The sequence below is a fragment of the Ammospiza caudacuta genome, chromosome 6 (assembly GCF_027887145.1).
Source record: "Ammospiza caudacuta isolate bAmmCau1 chromosome 6, bAmmCau1.pri, whole genome shotgun sequence".
Classification (NCBI taxonomy): domain Eukaryota; kingdom Metazoa; phylum Chordata; class Aves; order Passeriformes; family Passerellidae; genus Ammospiza; species Ammospiza caudacuta.
The window spans coordinates 62,803,050-62,815,677 of record NC_080598.1 but is presented as its reverse complement, the minus strand read 5'-3'; positions in this window follow the sequence as shown (position 1 = coordinate 62,815,677).

Genomic DNA, 12,628 nt, shown 5'->3' with positions numbered 1-12,628 from the left:
GCCTCCGTGTCTGTGTGTCTGTCTGTCCCTATCCACCGCAGTAAATTCGTCGGTCTATTTCTAACATTACTATTCCAAGCAAAATGAAGTTTGAAAGAGGATATGATCTTTCTATAAATATATCAGGGGACTAAATACCAGGGAGAGGAAAAACAATTCAAGTTAAGGACAACACTGAGTGCAGGAACAAACATGTATAAACTGGTCCTGGAAAGGTTTTGGTTGGAGAGGAGGAAGACTCATCATTGTCAGAGCAGCAGGGTTCTGGAAGAACTTTTCATTTTGTGTAATAGCAGTAAAAAGCAAACTGCTCATAAACTGGGATTTGATCAGTGTCTGGAAGAGATAATCATGTAGTTACTTATGATAGATGGGGCTTGGACTTGGGAACTCTGTTTCTGTGTTACTGTTGCATTATATGAATTACCCAGTTTTTGCTGTAGGAGCTGCCGCTGCTTAAATGATAAAGCACAAGGGTGGGAGGGTGGGAAGGATGATATTTCCTTTAAAATCTGCATATTTAACCATCTGATTCTGCATGGTTGAGCCTGAGGTGATGGTGAATAACTTTCCTACTTTGTTAGTAGGGGGGTTATTTTTTTTTAATAAGTGTAATTTAAAAAGAAAACAACTCTGCTGATTTTCTTGCAATGTGAAGCATTCGGCCGAATGGCTTCCTGCCAAATTCCATGTACGGGAAAACCCTGCATGGATAATGCTCCTAAAAGCATTACTTACATTGCATGGACAGGCAGATCTGCTGCTGAGCTGTTGGTGGAATCCCACGGGGCTCAGTGGATGTGGGTTCAGGCAGGAAGCTCCAGGCTGGCCTCGGGGTGCAGCTGCAGGTCTGATCCCTGTTCCTGCTTTATCTGCTCTCCCAAACTGGGCCCGGAACTCCTCTGCCAAAAGAATGTGAGATGGTGTAATTGTAACTCCAACAACCACATTGTTTCCTCTCCTTTGACTACAGGGAGCCTTTGTATCCTCTCAAAATGCTTTTGAAACTGAGCCCCAAGCCTGCTGAATTACAAATGTGTTGAATTTCATGCATGTGAAGGATCCTATCAAAAAATCAGCAATGACCTGTGGGTGAGGTTATCACTGAATGATGGGGTTGGAAGGGAGCTCTGGAGGAGATCTCATCCAAGCCCCTGCTCAAGCACAGGATCACATCCAGGTGGGTTTTGGACATCTCCAGAGTAGGAGACTCCACAACCTCTCTGCACAGCCTGTTCCAGGCCTCCATCACCTGCACAGTAAAGAGGTTTTTTTCCTCATAATCAGATGGAACTTCCTGTGTTTCAGTTTGTGCCTGTTGCTCCCTGTCCTGTCTCAGGGCACCACTTGAAGGAGTCTGTTCCCATCCTCCTGACACCTGCCCTTAAGGTATTTGTGTGGATTGATTGGTTCCCCTCTCTCTCAGCTGTCACTTCTCCAGAGTTGATGCCCAGCTCCCTCAGCCTTTCCTCACAGCAGAGATGCTCCAGTCCCCTCAGCACCTTCACAGCCACTGGCCCACTCCAGTAATTCCTTGTATTTCTTGTGCTGAGCAGCCCAGAACTGGACACAGCAGTCCCAGCTGAGCCCTCACCAGGGCTGAGGAGAGGGGCAGGGTCACCTGCTGGCCACACTGTCCCTCCTGCAGCCCAGGGTTCCATTGGCCTTCCTGGCCACAAGGACACAGTGCTGGCTCACCCCAGCTCCTTCTGCCCAACTCTGCTTCCAGCAGCTCAGCCCCAGCCTGCACTGGTGCATGGGGTCATTGTTCCCCAGGGTAGGGGCACCCTGCTTGAGCTTCCCTGGGCTCCTCCCTGCCCATCTCCCCAGCCTGCTCTGCGTCTGGCTGAGTGTCAGCACAGCCTGTTGGTGTGGCAGCCACTCCTCCCAGCTCTGTATCACCAGCAAACCTGCTGGGGGAACACTCTGTCCCTTCATCCAGGGTGGTGAATAAGCTGAACAAGACTGGACCCATCACTGATCCCTTGGCAATCTGTGTGCAGGCAAGGAGCAGTAGAGCACAGTGCTGTAGAGCCTGGATCCAAGATTGCCGACTCAGACTAAGCAATATTTCTATTTGGATCTTTTCATTTCACCTTGTATGGATTCCTGTAGATTTGTGGATATCAAATCCATGCTGCAAGGTGGCAGCTCAGGAATTACCAAGGGAGCTTTTCCATGCAACTCCACCAGGACCTGCCACCCTGCCCTTACCCACAACCTGAGCAGATAAAACCCTTTCCACTGAGCTGCTGCCACTGTGGTGATGTAAACAGATTTCCAGGGACATCTGCCTAGAGACCAGCCCGTTTGTTTCCCTGGGTTTTAAATAGGTTTGGAACCAAAGTCTCCAGGGAGAAAACGCTAACACATCAATCCGTGGCATCGCGCACGGGTGAGCGCGCTCCAGGACGAATTCTCAGCTGCTATAAATCACTGTGGCTTTATTGATACACTTCTAGTGGCTCACCCCAGCTGAGATCCTCCCTCCTCCATATCCAAATGGAACTGTGGGACTGATGGCAGAAAAATCGCCCTGGTTTTTTTTCTGTAATTTTTATCTCGTGCTGCTTCCATTCATTTCCTTTTGCAAAAACTGTATTTTATCAAGGGCAGCTTTGTATTGCTAAGTCCATTTTACCCTGTCACTGCCATTTTCCAGGTTCATCATTGCTCTGCTCTTGCCCACTGTGCCCATCATGGTGGGATGGTGGGCTGGGATTTGGGGGGCTGCCGTAGGAAGGAAGAGTTTCTGGTTCAAGATCTAGAGTGACATCAGAGATATTTGCAGTCTGCTTGATTAAAATTCTCTTTCAGAAACTCCTAATTAGGGAAAAAAGCTCATCATTTTAGATAGGGATTAGCATTATTTTTATGGCAGGAGCACAAAAATTAGATTTTGACCAAAAGTTGTGCTTCAGAAGTTAGTGAAGGCCACTGTCATTTTCAAAATCAGCAAAGATTGTGCCCCTTCAAAATGAAAGGCCAAATAAACCTTTTCTGGGGTATCATTCCCCAACATACTGTGTTTCAGTGTCATTATGGATTCAGCCTACATTGTTTTGACATGAGTTGATGCATCACTTACCCCAAAAACATCTTGAGCACTCCAAATTTAGGAGACCTATATAATACAGCAGTTGGGGGAAGAAGGTGTGGCACATAAAAATAATGCCTTTGGACTGGGGGGCAGTTAATTGCATTAGTTTAGAGAAATCATATGTGGAAAGTATTGATAAATGGGATTTTGTGAAAGTTCCCACTATTTTTTCCCGATTTTTGTCCACCTGTGTGACATTTGTCCCTAACAACACTTGAGTTGTGTCACACATGCATTCTGTGCAAGATCCATGCCATGAACTGTTTCATACCTGTTTTATGAAACAGAAGAACTCAAAAGGTCTATTTTGTTTCAATCCATTTACCTTTTTTTCTCTTCTTTCCCTCTCTGTTTTAAATAAACCTGGCAGGACTGGTTTTACAATATGCCAAGAATTGTCACCCTAAAGTTTTCCTCCCACTGCTGTCATTGTCAGTCCTACCAGTGCTGCTCATTCCAGTGCCACCTTACAACACCTTGGCCCAAAGACAAGCAAGTCCTGAGTTCAGTTTTGAAACCCTCTTAAAAATTAGCCTCAAAACCAGGGTAAGAACTTCCATTTTCTAAAATCACAGAATCCCAGCATGGTTTGGGGTGAAAGGAACCTCACAGATCATGCAGTTCCACCCCCTGCCATGGGCAGGGACACCTTCCACTAAACCAGGTTGCTCCAAGCTCCATCCAACCTGGCCTGGAACACTTCCCAGGATGAGGAATCCTCAGCTTCTCTTCTCAGCCCAAATCCTGCCAAGACAGAAATCCCCCATTCTTCAGGATGAAGATTTAAAGTGGAACAAGGGAAGGTGCAGAGATGTGCCCAAACCCAGGTGTTCAAGATTATGAAGGCCAGTGGATGAGCAAGGTCATAAATCCAGAGGTGACTCTGGTCACACCTCCCTGCTTTGGGCCACCCAACCAGCTTTGCATCAGCAGTTGTGTCTGCAAGATGTGCTTTGAGTTGTTTTGAAGGTTGTCCCACAGCAGCACAGTGGAAACAGAGTGTATTGAATTGGTGTGAACAGTTCTGGTTAAAAAAGATCTGATTTTCCTAAATTAATTTGATATAAGAGAGAGGGAAATGGTCAGGGTCTTGATGCACACTACATATACAAGTTATTTTTATGGGATGGTTTAGGAAAAAATTAAACATTCTTTCCACTAATTGTGTCCTCTGGAGTTTGCTGTTGCCTGGAATGACTTTTTGCAGGTCTGTACCAATGTCACTCATTGGCCTGGGGCCATCGATACAGAGCAACTTCAGCTGCAGCAGGGTCATTGATGGGCTTGGGGTGGTTTGTGTGTCTGATAATTGGGAATGCACATTTCTTCTCCATTTTCCTATTCTAGCATTTATCTTGATGAAATCCACATCAAGAAATTTGTGTATTTGGATACATATACGTGTATCTATAGCAGCACGTCCAACTTAAAAAAAAAACAAAAAAAAACAGACCAACAAATTATCATGATTTAAACGCTTTCCTTTTAAAGATGCTGGTGGGCTTCCAGCATAAAGAAGAAATCCTTGTATGATGCAGTCATGCAGGGCCTTACTATAAAATTGACATGCTCTTAAATAATTAAAAACGGGGATACTTTAATTTTGAAAAAGGATGCTGGAGGAAGGAGGTTAAAGGAAGCTTTTAGTCAGATCCAAGGTTAGATTTATTGATCTAGTGATCAATCCTTTTCTCTTTCCTGAATTTAAAGCTAATGGGAGACTGTGGTCAGAGATGAGTGGCTTTTAGTTAAGGTTTTTGACTCTTATAAATAATACAACAAATGTCCTAGTAAGTAATAAGAAATAAGATACTCGCTCATTCTTTTTAAATAGAACAAATGTGGCAAACAAGACTCAGCTGTAATTTTTGAAGTCATTTATTAGACAAATTGCTCTTCTCTACTTCTTTTACAAGAGAGACATAAACCATTATATTATTTATTCATGAATCATAGCCATTAAGATGATAAATCAAATTATCAGCTTCCTGTCTCTCTTCAGTTTTAATCATTTTTTATAGTTCATGCACTATAAAGACAGCTTCCTTCCTATGAAACAAGAGACCTTCAGAGACCTTTTTATTGGAAACGTACATTTCCTTCCCATTTTTAAGTATATCCCAGTGATTTTCCCTGTCAATTTTACCTGCAATAAAAATCCAATAAGGAACTTGTTCATTGATTCACTATAGCAAAGTTAGCCATGAAGTAAGTGATTTTGGTTAACCTTTGAAACAGTGGAAAACGCAGTTAGAGCACTTCTTTTTTCTGCCACCCCTAAATGTGCATGGTGGCATCATATATTTAATAGAGAGAAATAGTGATATTTGATAGAGAGAAATATTTGTTAGAGAGAAATATTTAATGGAGAGGAATATTTAATGGAGAGGAATATTTAATAGAGAGAAATCTTGACGCTTCGCAAAGGGTTTAACACGATCTCTGCAGAGGTATCACTTCTCAAATGCATGCAGGCTGCTTTTGCTGCTCTGCTCGCACAGCCTGGGCCCGGCAGGCGGGAGAGCCGGGGCTGCTGTGGGAGCTGAGATGGTTTCACACATCCTCCCCTCCCTCGCTCTGTGCCCGCCTCTGTCTGGCCCCGCATCCCGGCGAGTCACTCGTGGTGGGGCGTGGGTGGAGAAGTGTCCATTGAGAAGGAAATGCACATTGATTTCCACTGCCAGCAGCAGCAGCCAGCTGGTTTTAAACTTGATCATCCTCGCCGAAGGATGCTCCGTGCTCAGGAAGCACCGATGAGGTCAGAGGTAGGCAGGGTGAAAGAGGAGCCTCTGCATCGCTGCAAATCCTCATCCGTGCTGCAGTGTAAAAATCGATACTTGTTTACTCAACTCTATGAATAATAGAGTTTTGAACGTAAATATATAATTTATGCATCTGAAATCTATAGCGTGGGGCTGGCAGGAGGTGCAATAACTTCCCTGTATCCCTTTTAAAAATCCCCTGGGTGTCTGGGGGATGTGTAATCTGGACAAAACACATCCTCAGCCCAGCCTGCCCACAGGCAGGTCATTGCAAGCATCTTCCTGTGGGGATCCTTTAGGAATGGCTGCCCCTGGATGGCCTTGTGTGGGCATCCCAGATGTTTTATGGCTGTGGAGAATCCCTGGAACAGGGTGGGTTTGGGACCAGCCTGAGGGATGCCTGCAGCAAGCACGGCTCCTGTGGTTGCCACAAGGTGACCAGAGGGCTGGAGCAGCTCTCCTGTGTGGAAAGGCTGAGAGAATTGGAATTGTTCAGCTTGGAAAAGAGAAGGTTTCAGGGTGATCTAATTGTGGCCTTGCAGTACCTGAAGGGAGCCCACAAGAAACATGGAGAGGAGCTTCTGACAAGAGCATGGAGTGACAGGGCAAGGGGGAATAGATTCAAACTCATAGAGAGTAGGTTTGGATGGGATATGAGGATGAAATTCTTCCCTGTGAAGAGTTTGAGATCCTGGCACAGGGTGCCCAGAGAAGCTGTGGCTGCCACTGGATTTCTGGACGTGTCCAAAGCCGGGTTGGACAGGGCTTGGAGCAAACTGGGACAGTGGAAAGTGTCCCTGCCATGGCAGGGATGGAATGTTGTGTCTTTAAAGTCCCTTCCAGCCCCAACCACTCCATGATCCTGTGAGGAACATCCCAGAACATAATTACCATCATTTCCCAGGAAGGATGTCTGGCCTGTGCAGAGGGCCACAGCCAGAGTCCCTCTGCTAAAGTTGGGCCTTGGGAATATGGATCCCTCCTCCCTGTCCTCTTGTTATTCCTGTGGTTCTTGCACATCAAAATGATACAGCAGGAGAAACACTGGGCCCCTGTTACATCCTATAATCCAACATTGCTGGGAAGTGCCAGCCCAAAGATTTGAATCCAGAATGAAGGCAGGAGATAATTTGGCTATCTAGAAGCTTTTCCATCTTATTTCCCTTAATCTTATTTTTAATTCTTTTGGGGGGAAAAAATCTTAGTTATTTCTTAAGCCTGATGTTGAGCCAGTACCTCAGAACATCTCTTGTTTCAGATGAGCAGGTTCATTGCCAGACATTTTGTTTTTAATGTGTGTCAATTGGACTAGACCACAGTCCATGGCTTGTGCTAATGTGGGATTTTTTTTTTGTTCAGGAAAAGGCTGGGTTTGTCCTTCCTAGCAGTTACATGATTGTATTTCTAGGTCAGGTCTTAATGTGTAGCCAAATGAAGTTCCAAATTGGACAAAACACCTAGTAAGGGTCTTGATGTTTGATGCTGTTATGATTAGAAAGTTGTCTGATCAAATTTTATTTCCAATTAAAAAAAAATTGAATTAGCTTTCAGATTGAGACCTTCACTGTTATTTTTAGTCTACAACTAATGAACCCCTGAAAATAGAGTGTATAATGAAAATACAGTGATTGGTTCTGCTGGGATGGTTGAGAAAATACATTAGCAGATCAGAATGGGTAATAAATCTTCCGTCAAAACCTTCCTCATTAAACTAGATAATTTGAAATTGCCTCTGGTGTATTAAACAGTTCATTATTTTGAGGGGAGCAACACACAAGACAAAAGAGTTGTGTTCTTTTAATTGATATCCAAAGCCTGAAAAAGAAAAAAAATTAAGCAAATTTAGTCAAGAATAATCAATCTGAGCACTGGCTATGTTGTTTGGAGCCATCCAAAACTTCTCATCCTCTGACTCAGGGGAAGGAGGAAAGGTCTTTATGAACACTGGGGCAGTGAAAAGGGAGTAGCTCTATTAAATGTGACATTTGCACTGTTGCAAATTGAGGTGATTTCAGGTTTGTGGCTATTTTTTGGATGGTTTTAGCATATTAGAAATTAATCCGCCCACACATCCCCAAACTTAATTTCTTTATTAGCATTGTAGTGTTATTCCAGAAGCCTCTCATGCAACCAACACACCAAGGGTGCTGTCAGCCTGAGGGAAGGGTGTCTGCAGGAGCAGGAAGGATAACCAGACTGGGATAAGGAGGAGCAAGAGAGGGGAACTGGGTTAACAGCTGGAGCAAGGCGAAAAGCCAGTGCTGGCTATGGCCTCACAGCAGTGGGAATGGGAACCCCACCCTGGTGGCTTCTGACATCTTTGACCTGGCAAGCTGGAAGCTGAGGACAAGCTAAATGCTGGTTCTGTCCCTCTCTTCCCAGTAGAACCTCTGGCATCAGGCTGGGAGCTGCCTGAGATGTCACTGCCACCAAGGGCTGGCCATGGGGACATCCTGTCATTTCTGCACTCCTGTCATTTTTATACTCTCTGAGATAAATTATATCTCAGTGTGATGCTGCTAGATCTGGTGTCCTTGTACACCAGTGTAGCCATGATATTTTATGAAAAATCCTTTCCTTAGGCTTTTTCCTCCTGAGAAGCTGAGAGACCTCAGGAACAAAATGTAAACATTGATTATCTGCTGCTGTGGGATGCAACAGGTGCATCTGGGATTGGTCTCATGTGGTTGTTTCTAATTAATGGCCAATCACAGTCAGCTGGCTCGGACTCTGTCTGAGCCACAAGCCTTTGTTATCATTCTTTCTTTTCTATTCTTAGCCCAGCCTTCTGATGAAATCCTTTCTTCTATTCTTTTAGTACAGTTTTAATATAATATATATAATAAAATAATAAATCAAGCCTTCTGAAACATGGAGTCAGATCTTCGTCTCTTCCCTCATCCTAAAACCCCTGTGAACACCATCACACCCAGGAATCTGGGTGCTGTGCCCAAGGAGAGGGCACACAGGAAGGGGAAATAAGAGAACATTTTATTGGGGAAGATATGGCCAAGGGGGATGCTGAGTGGGAGGGTGTGAATTTGAGCACTCAGCAGATGAGGCACTTCAGCATCTCACTAGGAACACACACAGTTCCCTGCTTGAGGAAAAGCCTCTTCCCAAGTTTTCCCCTCCTCCAAAGGAATTGAAAAAAAAAAAAAAAAAAAAATCAGCTCTCCTCCCCTTCCCAGCCTTCCTCACACATGAGCAATGCCTGCTTTCTGCTGGATATTCCCTCCTGACAGGATCTTCTGCTACCACAGGTATGATCTGTTGGTACAAATTACCTGAGTGGGTGGCAGATACTTGGCTAGACAAAAGGCCAGCCAAGGAATAAAAGGATCCTTTCTTTCACAAAGAGCTGGGAGGATGCACAGAATACTTTGATATTGTGCTTCATATAATAGCAAAAGCATAAGGAAATAACCCCTTGCCTTATCTGATGTGCTCCTTCTATTGATTCCAGACAGGCAGGATTATCAAGGGGGAAAGGAAGGGGAGGAAGGAGGCAGAAGGAGGAGGCAGGGAAACTGAGGAACCAGAGTCACCTCTTTCCAAGGGCTTCCCAAGCTATGAGCTGTGTCCCTGCTCTGTAATCTTCTGTCCTCCTTCCCCCAGCCTGCTCTCCTAATTATTTCGATACCCACACGCTGTCATCAAACACAACTCCCAAAAGCTCACTTTGGAACTTTGTTTGCCAAATGTTTGGCCATGTTAGGGTGGAAATTATTCCAGATAAATTCATTCAGCACTTTACGAGCCAAACATGGCACATTTGTTAGCACACAAATAACATATGGCATTAGCAAATGAAATTTAATACTGTAACAGCTGAAATCACAAGTGGGTCTTATTCACCTTAACCTGAAATGCTCAGTGGGAGGGAGTAAAGCAAAAAAATCCATGTACACTTCTCTCCATCACCTTCTGGCTGGAGTGCTGTCATGAACATCCAAAATTCCTTCTTGTACTCTAAGACAAGACTTACTTGGTTTTCTCTAAAAGCAGAAATGTGCTTTTAGAGAAAACCAAGCAAATATGTCCATGGCCATGCCAGGCTGGGCCAAAAGTCCATATGGACAAGTCCTCTGTCCATCCCACAGTGGCCACAAGGAAGAGGAGCTCAGGCAGTGGCCCAGCCCAATTTATCAATGTGTGCTTTGCTCATCTCAAAATAAAAATCAGCATTATTGTATGAAGTTGCTTTGAATGAAACACTGAATTCTTGCATTGGACAATGGTCTCAGGCACGTGTGTTGGGATTCTCGGGGCTGTCCTGTGCAGGGCCAAGACTTGGACTCAGTGATCCTTTTGTGCCACTCCCAGTTCAGGATATTCTGCAATTCTGTGATTCTGCATTTATGGGCTAAATGTCATAAAGTGTCAGAATTTCTGTCAGTAGGGAGAGTCACTGCAAACAACTGACTGCAAATCAGTGAGTGAATGAGAGTGGATCTCCACAAAAGTGCATTTAATTAATTTGCTAATTACAGCCAGTTTTTAACTATGAAAATACATTTTAGCACAAGTGTAATGTATGCATTGTCTAAAAGAAAAGTCATTCCTAGCAGTACAGACCTAACCTCGGTGAAATCTTTGCTGAGGGAAAGAGTGCTTTGATTTTTTTACTGCACTCTAGCATAATGGTTTCGCTGGAGTCTCATCCTGCAATCCCTGCTCCTACCTACGTGTTCTTCAGAGACAATGTGTGTGATTAGGAGCTATTCAGAGGTTTAAAGAGCACTGCACTGGTTGTTTTTACCTCCTGTTACTTCATTAAACCCGCGCTTCAGGCTCGGGGGAGGCCTCCTGTTTGGGGAGTTGGTGCTCTCTGCTATTTTGGCAGCATACCTCGTTGTTTTCCCAGAATGTGTTGAGCTGAAGCAGTGCCGAGGGAAGGGAGGAGTGTGCCCGGCTCCCGAACCAGACTGGTTTTCTCAGGTCACCAGCCGGCAATGTCACTGAGGAGCTGTTATTCACTTTATTTGTGTTGCAACAGGCCCTCGGTGCTGCAGACCTCGGAACCAAACCCAACCAAGGAGATGCTCCACGTCACCAAGAAATTCCGAGCGGTGTCAAAAACGTGTATTTTATGATTGGCTTTTCGCAAATATTAAAGTGAATATTAGATGTGTTGTGTTAGAAAGTAATGCTGTATTAATTCTCTTAAGTAGTGTGTTAAATATAGTTTTAGGTTATAAAAAAAATGTTAAAATAGAAACTATGCTATGTAGGATACTTTTTTTAAAGAAAGGACTTGCAGCAAGATAGAAGCCACAGGACACCTGAATATTTCAGAGAAAGAGAATTTATTGCTCCCTTATCAGGAGAAATGAACTTCTTCCTGCCTCGAAGGCGCTGTTAGGATACAGAGGAAGAAGCTGACACTGCCCAGACAGAATCCTGTGTTTGAATGGAATTTACGCATCATGGATGAGGTGTATGAATATGCAACAGGCTGTTGCTTTTAAGGGTTAATCCTCTGTTAACGTGGGGAAAAGGTACCCGGACTGCCCAGAAAAAGGTACCTGGACTGTCCGTAACTCTTTGTCTCTATTGTCTCATATTGTCCTAATTCAAATTGTCCAAATTATTATTACTCTAATTATATTACTATTTTTATAACCATTTTATTACTATTAAACTTCTAAAATTTTAAAACCAAGCGATTGGCGTTTTTCGCAGTGGGAAGCAGGAGGTGGCTCCAGGAGCGGGGCTCTGCAGCGCTAACCACGGCCGGGGCTGCAGGCACCGCATGGGGAACCAAAGCACGGGAATTTCCCAGAGGAGGAGGAGGAGGAGGAGGAGGAGGAAAACGAGCTGCTGCCAAGCGGAGCAAAGGCAACGAGGGATCTGGGAAAGCAGGCAGCGGGGAGCGGAATTTGCTGGAGGCACTTTTGAAGTGCCCGTTCTGCTAAAGTGCCTCCAGCACAGCCCTGGGGAGCACGGAAATAACAAGGCAATTATGTCCTCGGGTCCCTGCGATGCTGTCAGAGCTCAGCCCGGGATGTTTTGCCGGGCACTTTATCACAACAGTCAGTCCCTTTGCTTCCTAAATGGCTGCAGAGAGGAGTATTCCCGCTAATTAATTAGGATGCCTTCGCCCCTGGTGGGGATTTGGAGTCTGTTTCTACAGCCAATATTGCAAATATTCACAGGAGGAGGAGGAGGAGTGCCGGCCCCCAGGCAGGGAGAGCTGAGGTAAGGATGATGCTCACTCCCAGCCTGGCTGCTGGGAAGGCTCAGGATGAATTCTCGATGTAGGATTTCCATGCAAAAAAAATCCAGTGCTGAGCTGACATTATTTTGCCCTGCTTCAACGAGAACTCCCCAGCGTAAGACAAACCTGCCACTCAAACTCAGCAGGGTTGAGACTTTCTCGTCTCCAGCCTCATCCGAAAAGCCCTGAAATCAGTGAGGAAGCTTGGAAATGAAGTTTGGATCAGGCTCATTCCCAACCTTCCGTTATCTCACTTGCAATTTATCACTGAAATGGCTGTAATTCTCCCCAGGGAGAATTTCTAGTATTTAAACAGCGACTACCCTGCATAATTTCTTCCTGTTTTCATAAAAGAAAGAGGAACTGAGAATATTATGCTAAATGCCTCAAGAGTCCAAAGAATAGAGATTTTCATGGAATTTTCTGAATTTATTATCACTGTGAGAGATGTGGCTGGAAACAAGCCCAAGGTTAAAAAGTTCAAATTATTGTTTTCTTCTTTTTTTTTTTAATGACTGTGAAAATGATCTTCAGTTAATTCCAGCT